Source organism: Erpetoichthys calabaricus, chromosome 1 (assembly GCF_900747795.2).
Source record: "Erpetoichthys calabaricus chromosome 1, fErpCal1.3, whole genome shotgun sequence".
In the NCBI taxonomy this organism is placed as follows: Eukaryota; Metazoa; Chordata; class Cladistia; order Polypteriformes; family Polypteridae; genus Erpetoichthys; species Erpetoichthys calabaricus.
In genome coordinates, this window is record NC_041394.2 from 71,761,226 (window position 1) to 71,782,481 (window position 21,256).

The 21,256-nt window shown below is 43.6% G+C and overlaps 1 protein-coding gene across 3 annotated transcripts in view; it reads left to right on the top strand.

Annotated features, from left to right (window-relative positions):
- The window catches only part of b3galt4 (UDP-Gal:betaGlcNAc beta 1,3-galactosyltransferase, polypeptide 4), a 31,251-nt gene that overhangs the window by 4,146 nt on the left and 5,849 nt on the right, over positions 1-21,256 (top strand). Inside the window, exon 1 of one of the 3 annotated variants that reach the window (XM_028801799.2) lies at positions 365-466. The exons of 1 other annotated variant lie outside the window; for it this stretch is intronic. The gene's annotated coding sequence lies outside the window, so the exon portion shown is untranslated. Of the gene's footprint in view, positions 1-364; positions 467-4,679; positions 4,786-21,256 lie in introns of those variants that run through there. One more of the 3 variants, XM_028801791.2, reaches the window with a different exon arrangement.

Genomic DNA, 21,256 nt, shown 5'->3' on the forward strand with positions numbered 1-21,256 from the left:
GGGGGGGTCCAGGGGCCCCCTGGAAGCTCTGCGAAATGCGTGAAAATTAGACCAAGGTGACGTTTTCTTGTAACGTTACGAGGTCATCACCCTGCGTCCCTTTTTCGCCCGGAGTAGTTAGCTCCTACAATTTAGCCAGTTTGAACTGTTAAACATGCGAGGAGAGGGGCGGGCCGGGGGCCTGGCCGCCGTCGATCCGGGGCCCTAGGCGGTCGCCTACTTCGACTATGCCTAAGGCCGGGCCTGATTTAAAACAAGTCCACAGACCTCTAACTAAGCAGTTGTTGGATTGCTTTTGGCAGACATGCACAATGTGCTCCCGGCTCTTAAAACAACAACATGAGACAAGCAGAACAGGCAGCTCGCCAGCAGTTTGAAGCCTTTTTTGTTTTAAGTGACTGATGGGTCCGATTGAGGGGGACGGAGTACAGCACGGAAGTCTGATAGAGGGGTACTGATTGATCCGGTAAGGGGGAGGCGAGACCCGGGGGAGGAGGGGTCGGAGAGGGTGGTAGACAGTTGTGTTTGGGATTACGAAGTCGGCGATTGTTCAAGTAAAAACTTTTGTGACGCTTTATTACGTCAGTCGCTACAGTATCAAAAAAAAAGATAGTGAAGATCTCATAAGCGCAAACAAAAGATAATTAATCATCAGAGCCAGGTGTAATTGAAAAAATAGCAAGACAAAGCAAGGTCGTCCCACAACAGTTAAAGCAACGACAAGCTTAATTTCAAAGAATACACAATTCGGTCAGGTGTATATTTATGATGACGGAGAAGTAATGCAAATTTTAACAGGCGACAAGTAAGGTGATGTATATATTCCGCGAATAACATTAGACACCAAAGGAGATCGTGATATGCCATTCGTATTAAAATGTTTACAGTTTACCGTGAGAATAGCTTTTGCTACGACAATTAACAAATCAAAGGGACAACCATTAGAAAACGTCGGATTATTTATTAGAGTAACAGAAACAATATTCACTCACGGGCGATTATACGTTGCGTTGTCACAATGTATTTCCAAAAACGGATTCAAAATTCAATGCGATCTTGAAGAAACGGTAATTCCATATATTGTTTTTAATAAACCTTTAAAGTAAAAAGTGCAACTAATGAAACTGAAACAATTCCAAAGAAAAAAAAGCTTTTAAAATTGTATATCCGATTAACCAAACAGCGGCACGGTGGTGCAGTGCGTAGCGCTGCTGCCTCGCAGTTAGGAGACCTGGGTTCGCTTCCCTGGTCCTCCCTGCGTGGAGTGTGCATGTTCTCCCCGTGTGTGCGTGGCTTCCCTCCGGGTGCTTCTCCCCACAGTCCAAAAACATGCAGGTTGGGTGGATTGACGATTTTAAATTGTCCCTAGTGTGTGCTTGGTGTGTGCGGGAGCCCTGCGATTGACTTGCGCCCTGTGTTGGCTGGGATTGGCTCCAGTAGACCCCAGTGACCCAGTAGTTAGGATATAGCATGATGGATGGATGGATGGATTAACCAAACACAGGGGTTGGCGAGCGAAGTGAGCAGTATTACAATAAAAAAAATCCTATAAAGCTAGGGGGCTCTACAATGAAAAAATCCTATAAAGCTACTTAACGGTAAAATGGATTATTTTATTACTGTGATGTATAGTACCCTGCTGTTGAGTTGTAGTAATCAGCCATTTCCAATTTACGTTAATTTTCTGTAGTGTTGCATATTGTAATGTCCCTTTCCAGGCAGTAGAAATAAACTGTACGAGCAAGTGTCTCCAGCAATCAAAAAAAATGTGTTTATTGTTCTTCTGTGTTAACTGAACATGCAGAATCTGAACATGCAGAATCAAAACAAACTGTGCCAGAACAGAGAAACCAGGAGTCAGCAACATCAAGCTAGTACAGTCTTATCTCTCCTTTTTTGGCATAAAGAACCTGCTTAACAGCTCCCCCAGCATTCCAGTTGCTGCTTTATTTTAGAGTGGCAGAAGGCACTCCTCTGTGCCTGGGCCACTCCACAGCATTCTGAACAGCTCCACACAACCGCATAGTAATTTGTGAGATTGTTACAATATACTGTAACAGTACTTCAGTCAATAATTCACTGTAAGTTTACTTTGAAATAAAACTATTAGATACTGTATAAAAGACTTTATAAAAATCTTGATGAGCAGTCCATTCATCGTAGCACGTTTGTCTGATATACAATAAAAAGCTTGGCTGTTCACTCTTAAAAATAAAGGTGCCAGAGTGGTTCTTCAGAGTGATGCCATAGGAGAGCTATTTTTGGTTGCCAAAAGACTCGTCCACATCAAGGTTCCAGAAAGAACCTTTATTTATTTAGATCTGCAACAGGCTCAATAAATGAACAAACGGCAATAGATTTGTGAAATACCAATGGGTTATGGTTTTAAAAGAACTATTGCTGCATACAATAACACAGACTATGTTCAGTTTTTCTTAACCTGTAACTAAGAAACTGTAACCTGCAAGATAGCGTACCATATGTTAAAGATTTCATTTTTTTCTACACATTAAGTTTTTCAAAGCACAAAGAACCAACTTCATATGCAAAGAACCCTTCCCAGAATGAAACGGTGATTTGAATATGAAGCAAATAGTTATACTACTTACTAAAGAACCACAAAATGCGGTTAAAGAACCAGTATTTTTCAGTGTAGTTCAATGGTTAAATAATATTCAACTGTCAATAACTATTACAGGCATAGACCAATAAACAGCCTTATCAGACAATCAGCTTTATACATGAAAGTGGATCCAATCTATACTATATACATAAAATGTTTAGGTTGTCTGTCTGTCACACAGAAACTCATGCACCACTGGACCTTGAACCTTGATCTTGGTCACAGCAAGTGGTGGGGCAGCCACACATTGTGGCTGACTGGAAAAAAAACAGTGGTATGGACACACAGCTTTGAAGACAGGGAAAGAACCGCAGCAAGTTCCTCCACCACTGTGGCATGTTACACAGGATGATTGATCATTTTCATTACAAATGCCAGTGATACACTCTGAGTGCAACAGAAAGTCATACGTGACCACAGAATTGGAGATGCTATTTTTTTCTGCCACACTATTGGGTTTTAAGTCCTTTGCACAGCAAACAGCAGCAAGGCCACATGACATGGCTGACAAGAAACGAACACTATAAGTGTACACAATATATCTCTCAGGAGAAGAGCCATGGCGACATCAGATGGCAGGGAAGGATATTCTTGAAACCTTGCTGTAGTGACCTGGGATGCTATGTTTCCTTAGAGGCACATTTCATCAAGGATCAGAGGTCCAAGTGTCAGTAGTGTTTAATAGAACTATTTCATGTTATCTAGTGGAGATGGAAAGGTTACTTTAGTGATGTAAGGTGTATTAGTATGCTCCAGTTTATCAAAAATAACCCAACACAAATCAGATTCCATAATCACACAATACCTTCTGCCGATACAGAAAACTGAGTTTGTTAACCATCTTAAAGTTCTTGCTTCCCACAGTGCAAGGTGTGTGGCTTATCAAGAACAATTTGTACTGTTAACTGTGAGTGAAAAGGTGTTCCATATGCAAATACTGTAACTTTGTGTACATTTAGAATGCTGTGCCATTGTGACTTTACAGTAATACAATTATTCCTAAAATATTCTTGTGCATTGAAACAGCTAGTTGGTTTCTGGCAGGTGAAATACTGCCTAAATTCACATTTACAGGCATTTTTCTGTTTAAAATTATTGTTTTAACCACTTATTGTATTAGATTTTTACAAAGAAAAATATATGGTTAATATAATGTATTTCTGTGATATTTTTTACACTGCAGTCATCTTATTTCCCTAATATAGCAAGGAAGATTATTGCAAACTTTATATGCTTTTATAATTTGTAATTAAACTTTTAAAATCAGTTCTAAACAACACAGGTGATCAGTATAATAATGCTAAGACTGATGAGATGGCCTCGGATGTTATTTTATTATTTAAGATTCTTGTTTCTACATTCTGAACTACATTCCTAAAAATAATGCCATAGAGGAACTTTTTTTTGAACCATTCACACGAAGTTTCCAGAAAGAACAATTTTTGGCATTATCTAACTTGACTTTCAGAAAGTATTTGATAAGCAACATTTGATTTGATAAGTGACATGAGAGGTTGGGCATCAAAGGAAAAGAAGTAGGAGCTCAGGATGATGTTTGTAGATTGGTACAAAATTGGCTCAGACACAGGAAGCAGAGGGTTATGGTGTGAAGAACCTTATCAAAATTGGCTGATGTTAAGAGTGGTGTTCCACAGGGGTTGGTGCTGGGGTCGCTGCTATTTTTATACAAATGATTTGATTTGGATAGGAATATAAGTAACAAGCTGGTTAAGTTCGCAGATTATACCAAGGTAGGTGAATTGGCAAATAATCTAGAATCCATTGAATCATTACAGAAGGACTTGGATAGAACACGGGCTTGGGCAGATTTGTGGATTTGTGGTAGATGAAATTTAATGTCAGTAAATGTAAAGTATTACATGTAGCAAGGGAAAATGTTAGGTTTGAATACACAATGGGAGGTCTGAAAATCAAAAGCACACCTTATAAGAAGGATTTAGGAGTTGTAGTTGACTCAGCACTATCAACAGTGTTCAGATGCCATTAAGAAGGCAAAGACAGTGTTAGGTTATACAACACGATGTGTACAAAGCCCAAGTTTTTCAGGTTCGTTTTGATAAATGTGATAAGGTGTTGTCAGTGACAGAGCGGCAGTGTGCACTCGCGGCCGCACAAACCAGTTAGACGGACAACTGCGTGAGGTAAGCATGCTCTTACTTAAATCTTTCGTTATCGAGATTAAATTGTAAACACTTTAATCAATCCATGTTTGTATTGCTGTATCAACTAAACTGCTTACTGAAACCCCTTAATAGGTTTCGGAGAGCTGGTATTTTCGCAGTGCAGGGGAGAAGCACGCCCAGTCATTGCACTAGTTTCCGTTCAAAGTTGGTTAATTACATTTCTGTTTGTACTGCACCGACCGCACTGAAAGCGCTGCTTTCTTAATCGAATTATTAAAACTAGCCAACCCGCGGTGTAGTACGCCGCATAATTATTTATTCATTTAACCGTCACCTTATCGTGGTAGAGGGGTTTGCGTGTCCCAATGATCCTAGGAGCTCTGTTGTCCGGGGCTTTATGCCCCTGGTAGGGCCACCCAAGGCAAACTGGTCCTAGGTGAGGGATGAGACAAAGAGCGGTTAAACAAACCTCCTATGAAGAAAAACAATTTTGGACGGCGTTTTCCCTTGCCCGGACGCGGGTCACCGGGGCCCCACTCTGGAGCCAGGCCTGGAGGTGGGGCTCGATGGCGAGCGCCTGGTGGCCGGGCCTGCACCCATGGGGCTCGGCCGGGCACAGCCCGAAGAGGCAACGTGGGTCCCCCTTCCCATGGGCTCACCACCTATGGGAGGGGCCAAGGAGGTCGGGTGCAGTGTGAGTTGGGTGGTGGCCGAAGGCGGGGACCTTGGCGGTCCGATCCTCGGCTACAGAAACTGGCTCTTGGGACGTGGAATGTCACCTCTCTGAAGGGGAAGGAGCCTGAGCTAGTGCGCGAAGTTGAGAGGTTCCGGCTAGATATAGTTGGACTCACCTCGACGCACAGCTTGGACTCTGGAACCAATCTCCTTGAGAGGGGCTGGACTCTCTACCACTCTGGAGTTGCCCCCGGTGAGAGGTGCCGAGCAGGTGTGGGTATACTTATTGCCCCCCAACTTGGAGCCTGTACATTGGGGTTTACCCCGGTGGACGAGAGGGTAGCCTCCCTTCGCCTTCGGGTGGGGGGACGGGTCCTAACTGTTGTTTGTGCGTATGCACCGAACAGCAGTTCGGAGTACCCACCCTTTTTGGAGTCCCTGGAGGGGGTGCTAGAGGGCATACCTTCTGGGGACTCCCTCGTTCTGCTGGGAGACTTCAATGCTCACGTGGGCAATGACAGTGAGACCTGGAAGGGCGTGATTGGGAGGAATGGCCCCCCTGATCTGAACCCGAGTGGTGTTTTGTTATTGGACTTCTGTGCTCGTCACGGATTGTCCATAACGAACACCATGTTCAAGCATAGGGGTGTTCATATGTGCACTTGGCACCAGGACACCCTAGGCCTCAGTTCGATGATCGACTTTGTGGTCGTGTCGTCGGACTTGCGGCCACATGTCTTGGACACTCGGGTGAAGAGAGGGGCGGAGCTGTCAACTGATCACCACCTGGTGGTGAGTTGGCTTCGATGGTGGGAGAGGATGCCGGTCAGGCGTGGTAGGCCCAAACGTGTTGTGAGGGTCTGCTGGGAACGTCTGGCAGAGCCCCCTGTCAGAAGTAGCTTCAACTCCCACCTCCGGCAGAACTTCGACCACATCCCGAGGGAGGTGGGGGACATTGAGTCCGAATGGGCCATGTTCCGTGCCTCTATTGTTGAGGCAGCTGACCGGAGCTGTGGCCGTAAGGTGGTCGGTGCCTGTCGTGGCGGCAATCCCCGAACCCGCTGGTGGACACCGGCGGTGAAGGATGCCGTCAAGCTGAAGAAGGAGTCCTACAGGACCCTTTTGTCCTGTGGGACCCCGGAGGCAGCTGATAGGTACCGGCAGGCCAAGCGGAATGCGGCTTTGGTGGTTGCTGAGGCAAAAACTCGGGCGTGGGAGGAGTTTGGGGAGGCCATGGAGAATGACTTTCGGACGGCTTCGAGGAGATTCTGGTCCACCATCCAGCGTCTGAGGAAGGGGAAGCAGTGCAGTGTCAACACTGTATATGGTGGGGATGGTGCGCTGCTGACCTCGACTCGGGATGTTGTGGGTCGGTGGGGGGAATACTTCGAAGACCTCCTCAATCCCATTAACATGCCTTCCAATGAGGAAGCAGAGCCTGGGGACTCAGAGGTGGGCTCCCCCATCTCTGGGACTGAGGTCACCGAGGTGGTCAAAAAACTCCTTGGTGGTAGGGCCCCGGGGGTGGATGAGATACGCCCGGAGTTCCTCAAGGCTCTGGATGTTGTAGGACTGTCTTGGCTGACACGCCTCTGCAACATCGCATGGACATCAGGGACAGTGCCTCTGGATTGGCAGACCGGGGTGGTGGTCCCCCTCTTTAAGAAGGGGGATCGGAGGGTGTGTTCCAACTACAGAGGGATCACACTCCTCAGCCTCCCTGGAAAAGTCTATTCAGGGGTCCTGGAGAGGAGGGTCCGTCGGATAGTCGAGCCTCGGATTCAGGAGGAACAGTGTGATTTTCGTCCTGGTCGCGGAACAGTGGACCAGCTCTATACCCTTAGCAGGGTCCTGGAGGGTGCATGGGAGTTTGCCCAACCAGTCTACATGTGTTTTGTGGACTTAGAAAAGGCATTTGACCGTGTCCCTCGGGGAATCCTGTGGGGGGTACTCCGAGAGTATGGGGTACCGGCCCCCCTGATAAGGGCTGTTCAGTCCCTGTACGATCGGTGCCAGAGCTTGGTCCGCATTGCCGGCAGTAAGTCGAACCCGTTTCCAGTGAGAGTTGGACTCCGCCAGGGCTGCCCTTTGTCACCGATTCTGTTCATATCTTTTATGGACAGAATTTCTAGGCGCAGCCAGGGTGTTGAGAGGGTCCAGTTTGGTGGGCTCAGGATTGGGTCACTGCTTTTTGCAGATGATGTTGTCCTGTTTGCTTCATCAGGCCGTGATCTTCAGCTCTCTCTGGATCGGTTTGCAGCCGAGTGTGAAGCGGCTGGGATGAGAATCAGCACCTCCAAATCCGAGACCATGGTCCTCAGCCGGAAAAGGGTGGAGTGCCCTCTCAGGGTTGGTAGCGAGATCCTGCCCCAAGTGGAGGAGTTCAAGTATCTCGGGGTCTTGTTCACGAGTGAGGGAAGAATGGAGCGTGAGATCGATAGGCGGATCGGTGCGGCATCCTCAGTAATTCGGGCATTGCATCGGTCTGTCGTGGTGAAAAAGGAGCTGAGCCGCAAGGCGAAGCTCTCAATTTACCAGTCGATCTATGTTCCTACCCTCACCTATGGTCATGAGCTATGGGTAGTGACCGAAAGAACGAGATTGCGAATACAAGCGGCTGAAATGAGTTTCCTCCGCAGGGTGTCTGGGCTTTCCCTTAAAGATAGGGTGAGAAGCTCAGTCATCCGGGAGGGGCTCAGAGTAGAGCCGCTGCTCCTCCGCATCGAGAGGAGTCAGATGAGGTGGCTCGGGCATCTGATCAGGATGCCTCCTGGACGCCTCCCTGGTGAGGTGTTCCGGGCACGTCCAACCGGGAGGAGGCCCCGGGGAAGACCCAGGACACGCTGGAGGGACTATGTCTCTCGACTGGCCTGGGAACGCCTTGGGATTCTCCCGGAAGAGCTAGAAGAAGTGGCCGGGGAGAGGGAAGTCTGGGCATCTCTGCTCAAGCTGCTGCCCCCGCGACCCGACCTCGGATAAGCGGGAGACAATGGATGGATGGATGGATGGATGGATGGGTGAACACTTCCTGAACGACACAGTTGTCCAAATGGGGGGTTTGAGGATACGACTGTGAGTGAATGAAAGGGTGGAACTTTGGAGAGAGCAACATACAATTGTCCGTGACTGAACACTGGTTTTGGCAGATACAGGCATATCGTTTTTAAAGTTAGGGGTTGGGAATTGTTGGTGGGCGGGGCTCTTTGAGTTGGCTGGCGTGGCTCTGTCTTGCGTGCGTCTTTCTTGCCATGGACTTAGTGAATTATATATATATATATATATATATATATATATATATATATATATATATGTATGTATGTATGTATGTATATGTGTCAGTAATAAAGGATTGTTAAAATATCATTAGATTGAAACATTTCACTGCGTGCTTTGGATGAAAGGGGTCAGACAAAGCGAACGTGAAATGACTGCGTGGATTTACCCATAATACAGTAATCCCTCATCTATCGCGGGGGTTACGTTCCAGAGCCCCCCCGCGATAGGTGAAAATCCGCGAAGTAGCGACCTATATTTATTTTATTATTTATACATATTTTAAGGCTTTATAAACCCTTCCCACAAACCTTTCTCACTCTCTTGTTAACCTTTCCCACGCTCTTATAAACACTTCCTATGCTCTTAAACACTTTCTACATTCTTAAACACCGCAGACCAACACTGCACACTGCACGCAGCGATCAGACGTCAATGTGTCTGCACTCGCTTTGTGAAGTGGGGCAGCTGAACTCTCAACAGAGCAGAAATGGACTTTGTGCTGCTTCTGCCAAAATGCCTGCTTGTCGCTCTGCGCGTTCGGAAGGAGGAGGAGGAATTGGGGGCTAGGGCTGAACGCACGTTCGCTCAAACCCCCCCCCCTCCCCGGAGGCCACTTCGCATTGTCAAGGGGGTAGGGAGCTGAATGAACGCTAAGGAGAAGTGGACTTTGTGCTGGCTTTGTGCTGCTTGTCGCTCTGCGTGTCAATAATTTAAAAGCCTGTTGGTTGGTGGTAAGGTGACCATCCGTCCCTGCTTTCCGGGGACAGTCCCCTTTTTCAGACAACTGGCCCCACTCAGAAACATATCCCCGTTTTGTCCCCGGGTAAGATTTCGTCCCCGGTTTCAGCTGGTCAGGCCAGGCCTTAGGCATAGGCGAAGTAGGCGACCGCCTAGGGCCCCGGCGTCCGGGGGGCCCCGGATCGACGGCGGCCAGGCCCCCGGCCCGCCCCTCCCCTCTAATGTTTAACAGTTCAAACTGGCTAAATTGTAGCAGCTAACTACTTCGGGCGAAAAAGGGACGCAGGGTGATCACCTCGTAGCGTTACAAGAAAACGTCTCCTTGGTCTAATTTTTAGCAATTTCGCAGAGCTTTCGTGATTTCATGAATTAGCATTAAACATTTCAATCGGTTCACTAAATTATTAAGACTTTTCCTCTCACCTTATAAAATACAAATAGTGCATACATTTTTTATTATTTGCCTGACGCTTTTATCTAATGTGCCATGCAACATTTAATATATTTACATTGCTTGTGTTTATCCAACTGGAGGACTGGCAGGTGAAGTGACTTGTTCATAGTCACACAGTGTCAGTAGTGGGATTGGAACCTGTAGCCTCAGAGTTTAAAGTTCAAAGTCTTAACCATCCATCCATTTTCCAACCCGCTGAATTCGAACACAGGGTCACAGCCAATCCCAGGGCACAAGGCAGGAACCAATCCTGGGCAGGGTGCCAACCCACCGCAGGACACACACATACACCCACACACCAAGCACACACTAGGGCCAATTTAGAATCACCAATCCACCTAACCTGCATGTCTTTGGATTGTGGGAAGAAACCAGAGTGCCCGGAGGAAACCCACGTAGACACGGGTAGAACATGCAAACTCCACGCAGGGAGGACTCGGGAAGCGAACCCAGGTCTCCTAACTACGAGGCAGCAGCGCTACCACTGCGACACCGTGCCGCCCAAGTCTTAACCATTACAATATATTACACTTTAAGGAATATCTGAGGCATTTTTACTCTGTTTAAATGAAAAGCAGGGTATGTTAAACTATTTGCGAAGTCATTCAGAAATATGTATTGTCATTTCTGAAGACCATCTGAAAAAAAAAGAAATATGTATTGTAAATTCTGAAGATCATCTGAAAAAAAAGTTGTTTTTTTTAATAATATTTAGGACAAAATACTGTAAATAAACTACATCGAATACTTGTTTTTGGACAATTTTATTCCTTATTCGTTGCCCTGCATCAAGTGACTAACTTAAATGACAATCCTTTCAAAAATCATCATAAGCTGACACCGCATCCCAAAAACTGATTTTATTCAGCTTTACTAAAGCTTAGATACCGCGCACTGGCAGCGATATACAGTACCTTGGAAATCGATTCCTTGAGTTGAATAATTATTGCTTTATTAACAAAACATTTGCTTACTACTTTTCTCTTTCAGTAATATTTATGCGAGACATATGCTTAAAAGGAAACAAAAACGTTTAGTGTTACAATTATACTACCTTTGCCTTTTTGTCGATTTATGGCTCCCAGGTTTCCATCCAAGGAGTTTTTGCGAAAAAATATTGAGCGCTTCAAATTTTTTTACCGATATAGCTGATGGAAATGCTAATTATCGATAAAATGTTGTACATGTCGACATAATATTTTTCCGTTTAACTTTAGCTCATAAATTCCATATCGATACTTCAGATGTCGCAAAAACTACATTGGAAACACTTTTTGTCGGAAAAAAGGGCTTTAGCGCATATAAATGTGTCACATTTTCATCACGTGCAATCAAAACGAGAATGGCGGAGCGGTTCTCATGGTCTGATGAAGAGAGTTTTTTTTGATTAAACGTCGTTATTTTGTATTAATTCAAATTTCAGTTTTAATTAAAAACCTTAAGGGAAGCAGGTTAATTCAGTTGTTATCGCACTGAGAAGGGATGTTGAAAGGTAGGCTCACCTGTACAGATCCGATGCTGCAAACACAGCTGCATCATGGGCACTTCCAGGAGTGCCAACGCAAATGTCTCGTATCATGCACCTGTCATCAACAAGGGCCTGGAGAACAATAGATGGCCACCCTTTGCGATTAATGTAATCACGGTAGCCTTCAGTCGGGGGAAGAATAGGCACATGCGTGCCATCCAGCGCACCGTAAATCTGTGGCACAAGATGCACCAAGGAATTGCGGTATGCAATTTCATTGGCCTCCGCTACAGTCGGAAGTCTGATATAACGCCGCATATACGGTGCACACAGCATATACACATCGATGGACGGTAGTTTTACTAACCCCGAAAGTTTCTCTTAACTACTCTATACTCGGCGCAGGTTGCCAGCTTGTAAAGGGCGATGGCAATCCGCTTTTGGGTTGGAACCGGTGGTCGGTGGCAACCTGTGATGGGCGCAACATCAGGACTGATGAATCCACACAACATCTCAAACGTCGGCCGTGTCATTATAAAATGTTGCAGCCAGAGATTTTCTGTTAAGTGTCTCTCCACCACCTCCTCCCAGAAGGTCTTATTCCGTCGTCTCTCCCATACCCGTGGGTTTCGTCGCACTGGGGTACTTTCTTCGAGCTCTAGGGCTATCAGACAAGCAACTGCTTCATTCTGCTGTCGTCTTCGGATATTATGTATAATTCCAATTATTTGTGAAACTGAAATAACAGTAAGCTGGCAAATTTCAAAAAACTGTCTGAATAATCTCTCCATTTCTTTGTTTCTTTGTTTAGTGGAGGGGGTGTAACGTGGAAAACAAAAGGTAGATAATTTGCGACATACACAAAATTATGTATGGAAACGGCTCAAGGGCAGATTTTTTTCGCGATACAACAAAAGTTATGCGACAGTTCGTTTTGGGGGGGTGACGTCATCACGCACACCATTTTATCGATAAAAAGCCAGTTTGATGGAAACAGGCTGGAGACAGCAAATTTCGCACATTTTTTTTACGTATATTCTGTTTGTCGATAACAAAACGTCGCAAAAAACTGGATGTAAACTTATTATGGCAATAATCTTTTTCTTGGGCCCCAGTTTGGTATCGAGTCACTTGTTTTGCACAGATTAAAAGTTTGAGTCCTTGCTTTTAAAGTGATTTTTAATCAAATTTTACCCAGGACTTTCAGGCACGTTTACATTCTTTATTTTATTGATGAGTTGGCGTTAACCGGTTCTTTAACGCGCATAACGGTTGTCGCAGCAGGGGTCTCGCCGTAAAAAGATCGTTCGCAGCTCAGAGTGAATTACCATCCAGCAGAAGGAGAATATTTTAATGCCTGTGACAGGTGCACTAAAATGGTAGACGGTGGTTTCTCTTACTAAACAGAGCTGCATGCCGCAGGGCTCGTGGGCGTGTGCGCCTTTTGTGCCTCTAAGCAGCGCGGGTGCTGGTGCGCATTTATCACATGAGGCGCTGCGGTTGAGATGGGCTTCCGCCGTTAGGATCTCGGAAAGGGGCCGTGTTTCGTCGAACCCCGTGCTTTGTTACTGAGGCAAGGCATTGCGAAGACTGCTGAACTGCACATAAATCATTTGCGCTGCAGTTAAAGCCCGCAGACTGGCAGAAAAATGATAGGAAGATCCAGATAATGACTGTAACGATTTGTTTAATGGGATGAGCGCAGGACAGTTTCTGGGATTGGAACGCTTCCACCCCCGTGCAGAGAGAAAAGTGTTTCAGTAATTTAGCGCCAATAGCGCGTGGACCACAGAGAGAGTGTGAGAGGACTGCATTCCAGAGCTTCAACCCTGGAGCTTCAAGTAGGTGAAGGTAACTCTGGAGTCTAGGTGCAGACCTTCAGATGCTCCGCCCGGCTACAGTATGGTTAAGATTAGGGTTGTTGGGAGGGTTATCGGGAGGGTTATCGAAGTCAAATAAAGGCGACTGTTTATTAATTCAACTCCACCTACATACGGCACCGGTGTTGAGGCTCCATGCTGCAGAGTTACATAAAAGAACAGGCTAGAGACTACAGTGGATGGGAAATTCAAACATGGTTATAAAATACCACACGTATCGTTGCCAGGACGGGCAGAATATTTTTTTATTGGTTGCATATGTGCTGCTGCTGTGTAGTGAGGGCTTTAATCGAGCGGTTCACTCTTCAGTAATCAGTCCATGCACGCCCTCTAGTGGCATTAAAGTGATTAACCCCGCATGCATGACTGTATGGGAGAAGATTTCGGACATCGTTAAATACATAAATACGTAAAAAAAATAAAAGTACCGTAACATATGAAAATAAATAAATAATAACAACATGATATGAGACTTTAAACGATTAAATGTGTCACAAACTATTATGTATTGAAGTGAGTTCCACCCAGATAAATATCCTGGAAAAATAGTCCGTTTAGTTTCTGAACTCTGTGTATTATAATTTGCACCAAACGTAAAATAATCAACAAGAACATAAGTCAAGAGAACAACAGAAAAAAAGCCCTATTGGAATTATACATGAAACAAACAGCACCATCTACTGACATGAACTAATACTAGGTAATACAGTATATCACATTCCTCCCCCCTAGATCAAGGGTCACCAACTCCAGTCCTGGAGGACCACCGTGGCTGCAGGTTTTCATTCTAACCCTTTTCTTAATTAGTGACCTGTTTTTGCTGCTAATTAACTTCTATTGAATTAATTTTAATTGACTAGCTCTTGAAGACTCAGACCCCTTGTTTCTTTTTCCTTAATTTGCAGCCAAACAATAATGAGATACAAATTGAGCCAAAACAACTGGTGTCCATCATACAATATCTGAAAATAAAGAAAGATGAAGGTCTCAGGAATGTTGGTCTGCTCAGGTCCCCAAAACATTTCTCTTAGAAAACAGAAAATCAGCAATTTCAGAAATATCTGCTAATGCACCACGAGAACAGCAACAAGCCACGGAATTAAAGAACGGGTTTAATTAACAACAAGAATCAGAGCCTAATTAGGGAACTGGTTGGAATGAAATTTATTGGCGTTTGAGGCCCTGACTTAGTTGGTCTTCTTTTGGCTCACTCACTTCATATTTCATTTCTGTTTGGGTGCCATTTAAGGAAAGAAATGAAGCAATTCAGAGGAACGATGAAGAAATTCAGGGGAACAAATCTTAAAAAAGCAATTCAATTTAAATGAATTCACAAGAAGTTAATTAGCAGCACAAACAGGGCACTCATTTAAAAAAGGGTTAGAATGAAAACCTGCAGCCACAGTGGTTCTCCAGGAATGGAGTTTGCAACCCCTGCCCTAGATAACATAATCCTTTAGATATAGTGCATCCGAAAAGTATACACAGCGCATCACTTTTTCCACATTTTGTTATGTTACAGCCTTATTCAAAAATGGATTAAATTCATTTTTTTCCTCAGAATTCTACACACAACACCCCATAATGACAACGTGAAAAAAGTTTACTTGAGGTTTTTGCAAATTTATTAAAAATAAAAAAAACTGAGAAATCACATGTACATAAGTATTCACAGCCTTTGCTCAATACTGTGTCGATGCACCTTTGGCAGCAATTACAGCCTCAAGTCTTTTTGAATATGATGCCACAAGCTTGGCACACCTATCCTTGGCCAGTTTCGCCCATTCCTCTTTGCAGCACCTCTCAAGCTCCATCAGGTTGGATGGGAAGCGTCGGTGCACAGCCATTTTAAGATCTCTCCAGAGATGTTTAATCGGATTCAAGTCTGGGCTCTGGCTGGACCACCCAAGGACATTCACAGAGTTGTCCTGAAGCCACTCCTTTGATATCTTGGCTGTGTGCTTAGGGTCGTTGTCCTGCTGAAAGATGAACTGTCGCCCCAGTCTGAGGTCAAGAGCGCTCTGGAGCAGGTTTTCATCCAGGATGTCTCTGTACATTGCTGCAGTCATTTTTCCTTTTATCCTGACTAGTCTCCCAGTTCCTGCCACTGAAAAACATCCCCACAGTATGATGCTGCCACCACCATGCTTCACTGTAGGGATGGTACTGGCCTGGTGATGAGCAGTGCCTGGTTTCCTCCAAACGTGACGCCTAGCATTCACACCAAAGAGTTCAATCTTTGTCACATCAGACCAGAGAATTTTCTTTCTCATGGTCTGAGAGTCCTTCACGTGCCTTTTTGCAAACTCCAGGCAGGCTGCCATGTGCCTTTTACTAAGGAGTGGCTTCCGTCTGGCCACTCTACCATACAGGCCTGATTGGTAGATTGCTGCAGAGATGGTTGTCCTTCTGGAAGGTTCTCCTCTCTCCACAGAGGACCTCTGGAGCTCTGACAGAGTGACCATCGGGTTCTTGGTCACCTCCCTGACTAAGGCCCTTCTCCCCCGATCGCTCAGTTTAGATGGCCGGCCAGCTCTAGGAAGAGTCCTGGTGGTTTCGAACTTCTTCCACTTAAGGAATGATGGAGGCCACTGTGCTCATTGGGACCTTCAAAGCAGCAGCAATTTTTCTGTAACCTTCCCCAGATTTGTGCCTCGAGACAATCCTGTCTCGGAGGTCTACAGACAATTCCTTTGAACTCATGCTTGGTTTGTGCTCTGACATGAACTGTCAACTGTGGGACCTTATATAGACAGGTGTGTGCCTTTTCAAATCATGTCCAATCAACTGAATTTACCACAGGTGGACTCCAATTAAGCTGCAAAAACATCTCAAGGATGATCAGGGGAAACAGGATGTACCTGAGCTCAATTTTGAGCTTCATGGCAAAGGCGGTGAATACTTATGTACATGTGCTTTCTCAATTTTTTTATTTTTAATAAATTTGCAAAAATCTCAAGTAAACATTTTTCACGTTGTCATTAATGGGGTGTTGTGTGTAGAATTCTGAGGAAAAAAATGAATTTAATCCATTTTGGAATAAGGCTGTGACATAACAAAATGTGGAAAAAGTGAAAATGTGAATACTTTCCGGATGCACTGTAGGCTGGTTGGCGAGTTATTCGTTTAGGACGGTCTAGTTCAACGTCTGACAGGCCCTCGATTGGAGTAACTTCAGTGGGCTCCTCCTCCTCCTGATCTGATCAGGTGTCATGGGATTATCCCAGCTGATTGTTAGGGCGTAGCTGGCTGTGTGTTATTCCGCTTATCATGATTTTCCAGATTGCTTTTAGTCTCCTGAGGCATTGAGTAGGTTACTCGCCCTCTAAGCTGGTCAGTGTGTCTCATAATTATTTGGCCATCATCAGTTTTAACCTTGTAAGATACTGACCCCATTGCTCTTACTACCATTGCTGGCATCCACCGTGGCCCTGTTGCATAATTTTTTGCATACATACTATCCCCTGCTTTAAACTGCCTTGTTGGACTGTGTGTACTTTACAAAACTGTGACTTCTTTTTTCTTTGCAAATCTGATGCTAGATCTGGGTGGAGACAATCTAAGCATGTTTTAAGATTCCTGTTCATCAATAGTTCCGCTGGACTGTATCCTGTACTGGAACAAGGAGTTACATGCTGTTATAGCAGGAACTGTGACAGTCTAAGATTCCAGTCTTCAACCACAATTCTTTAAAGTACATCTTTAGTAGTTTGCACCATGCGTTCAGCTTGGCCATATGACGATGGTTGAAATGGAGCTGTCTTGATATAATTTATGAGATTACACCACAAGAATGGCTGGAACTCATCCAAAATAAACTGTGCACCATTATCAGACATAATTGTTTCCGGAAGTCCATGTGTGGCAAACAACTTCCTCAATATTTGAATGATAGTGGCTGATGTTGCAGCAAAAACAGGGCTGACATCTAACCACTTTGAGAAGGAATCAACAACGAGAAAAAAAGGTTTGTCCTTGATAAGATCAAGCAAAATCAATGTGCAGTCGAGACCATGGGTTCTTAGTTACCTCCCATGGCTGACTAGCAGTTTTGGTTGGTGCATGCCGTGCAATTTGACATGAAGTATGGCTAGCTACCCATCGTTCTGTTTGTTCATCCCTTTTAGGCCACCACACATAGCTTCTGGCAAGAGCCTTGATATTTACCATACCAGGATGACCTTCATGTAGAGCAGCTCGCACTAATGTCTGTGCCTTCTGTGGAATTATTACTCTGTTTCCCCATTGAAGACATCCCCTGTATGAAGACAGCTCATGCTGATGCCTTTCAAATGGCTTGAAGTTCTCCCCTAATTTTTTCTTCGGCCACCCCTTCTATACCCAGTTCAATACACGGGCTAACATTGGATCTGCTGTTGTCATGCATGCAATATCAGATGCGAGCAAAGGGGGTCTAGAGATAGATTCCAGCATAAGAACTTCCGATACTGGAGGAATTTCAAATTCTGGGGTCCTGAAGGGTAAACGTCTTAATGCATCTGCATTAGTAATTTCTTTTCCTGGGCGATACTGAAGTTCATAGTCATATGCATTTAACAGTAATGACCATCTGAGCATGCGAGGTGAAATTATGTGTGGTGTAAGCCCCTTTCCATTAAACAGCCCCAATAATGGTTTCTGGTCTGTGATGATTGTAACAATTCCTACCATATAGGTACTCTTGACATTGTTTTACTCCTGCAACGACAGCCTGTACTTCTTTATCAATTTGTGAATAATTTCTTTCCGTATTGGTCATAGTCCTCGAGTAATATGCAATTGGAGCTTCACAACCACCACTTACTTTGTGACTCAGAACAGCTCCTACTCCATAGGGGGAAGCATCACAGGTGAGATTAAGTTGTTTCTCCAAGTCATAATGCACTAAAATACTATCTGATGATAGCAACATTTTAATTTCATTAAAAAGCTCTCTCATGGGTGTTGGACCATTTCCAAATGGCATTTTTTTCCAGCAGTCTGTGAAGTGGCTCTCCCAAAGTAGCCTTATCTTTTAGGAATGACTGATAAAAGTTTATAAGTCCCAGAAATGCTTGCAGCTCCTGTTTATTACTTGGTGTTGGAGACTCATGGATTGCTTTAAGTTTTGTGGTAGTTGGATGAATTCCTTCAGCATCAACTCTGAATCCTAGGAACTCTACACTTGGTGCACCAAACACACATTTGTCTTTTTTTTAGCCTCAAGCCTACATCGGCAATTTGTTGTAGTACTAAATACAGCGTTTCAGCCAAGGCTTGCATAGTCTCTGCTCCAATTAAAATATCATCAAAGTAAGGAACCACTCCCGTGAGGCCTGAAAGGAGGTCGTCCATCAATTTCTGAAAAATCCCAGGAGCAATACAAACCCCATACTGCAGGCGAGTAACTCTGAATGCACCTTTGTGAGTAATTACGGTCTGTGCATCTGCAGCTGTATTATCCACTGACAATTGTTGATACGCTTGTGCCAGGTCTAGTTTTGCAAAAACTCTTCCTTTTGCTAATGTAGTAAGTATCTGATTGATTAATGGAATCTGGTGTGGGTGCTCCTGTAATGCCTTATTAATTGTGGATTTGTAGTCCACACATATTCGAACCTCACCATTCGGTTTTAATACAGGAGCAATAGGGGTGGTCCAAATGGGGTGAGTTACTGAAAATAGTGCACCCTGCTTCAATAGATGATCGAGCTCTATTTCTGTTTCTGGGCAGAGATCAAAAGCAACAGTTCTTGGTTTTAAACATATGGGTGTTACATTGGGGTCCAACTGAAAAAAAAACTGGTGCACCCTTAAATTTGCCCAAACCCTCTTCAAACACACAACTAAACTCTTTGAGGACTGACTGTATTGGGTCTGTGTATTCCTGTTAACTGAATACCTAAGGGTTTAAACCACTCTCCACCAAGTAGACTGGCTTTTTGTCCCTTAACAATAGTAAGGTGTAAATAACCTCTGTTCTTCCTATAATGTACCTTGACTGAGCAGGCACCCAACATGGTAACATTTTGTTTGCTATAATCCACAAGTTGAATATCACAGGGTACAATAGGAGGAGCATTCACTGGCCATAATGCATGGTAGGTCTAACATCCTGAGTCCACTTCCATCCTGCATGGGACTCCTTGTAATGTAACAAGAGTATATGTCTTCTCCCTGGTTATACAAGCTCCCACACTGTTGATGATTTCAGCAGAATAGACACTTGTATCAGGTCCATCTTCAAACATCTCTGCGGTTGCACTGCCTCTTTGTACTACTTTGTGAGATGTACTAGCACTTACTGGATTGCCTTTCACTGGATAAGCCCCCCGGTGACATACTCTTTGTAGATGCCCACAGCGCTTACATTTATGACACACAGCTTCTCTGAAACAACAAATGCCACGTCTGTGATTCCCCCCACAACTATTGCAATTTCCTTGAGTGGAGTCCAAAGTGTCTGAGTGTAGGAAATAAGATTTTGCTTTTGGGTTTATATTTTGCAGCTGATGGGTGTCTGATGTGCACAATTTAAATGAAGATTCCTGTATTTCTTTTGAGTGTACTGATACAGCCTCATATGCAAGTGCTTCTTCCTAAGCTAAGGCAAAGGTTAAATTTGATTTCCTTTGAAGTTCTGCAATGTAAGCTGCAATACTTTCATCTGGTTTTTGGTTCCTCCTGTTAAAATGAAATCGCTGAACTGTTTCTGAAGGGGTGGGTGCAAAATGATTTTTTAACAATGTTACAATTTCCTGATAAGATGTGTCACTGGGTATAGCAGGAGACATGAGCGACCTAACAATTTCAAACATTTTACTTCCAATCACACTCAGTAGCACTGCACGCTGCTGATTAGCGTCTGTTACTTTGTTAGCTTCCAGAAAAAAATTCAGTCTCTCTGCATATGAATCCCATGATGCCAGATTTGAAATGTCAGACTCCTCAATGTGGCCTAATAATGCCATTCCGTATATATATATATATATATATATATATATATATATATATATTATGGGGTGCCAAACAGGCAAATATAATGATTTTCGGAATATATAAAGTCAGTGTTCTGAATATATAACACCAAAACCTGATTATATAAAGTTATCGTCGGAATATATAAAGCCATTCCTGAATATATAAAGTCAAAACTTGAACATATAAAGTCATTTACGAATATATAAAGTAATTCCTGAATATATAAAGTCAGTGTCAGAATATATAAAATCATTCCTAATTATATATAACGTCAAAGCCTGATTATATAAAGTCAGTGTCGGAATATATAAAGTCAGTTTTGGAGTATATAAAATGATTCCTGAATATATTAAATTTCTGTGCTTGTCATTTCATTCGTACTAGTGAAAGGTAAACTTCGATAGAAGCCACTCAGAGTCGATTGGTCTTGTGAGGTTCGTCCAAAAATGTGTCCATACAAAAAAGAATAAATAAATAAAGTGTTCAAAATGTTGGGCAAATACATCATTTTGAATGAATTAACTGAACAGTGGGTTTTTTAAAAATATTTTTCTGAAGATGTTTTTGTTAACTTATTTCATTATGTTGTATTAGGAACTCATTGAGTTTACTAAAAATGTGCCTGAGTTGTTTCAATCAATATCGATATAATCTGACTTTAAATTTATATATTGAGGAATGAGGTTATTTATATTCAAGTTTTGACTTTATATATTCAGGAATGACTTTATATATTCCAACGCTGACTTTATATAATCAGGCTTTGACTTTATATATTCGGGAGTGACTTTATATATTCCGACGCTGACTTTATATATTCAGGAATGACTTTATATATTCTGACGCTGACTTCATATATTCAAGTTTTGACTTTATATTTTCGGGAATGACATTATATATTCTGACACTAACTTTATATTTTCAGGAATGATTTTATATATTCCAATGCTGACTTTATATATTCAAGAATTACTTTATATATTCCGATGCCGACGTTATATATTCAAGAATTACTTTATATATTCCGATGCTGACTTT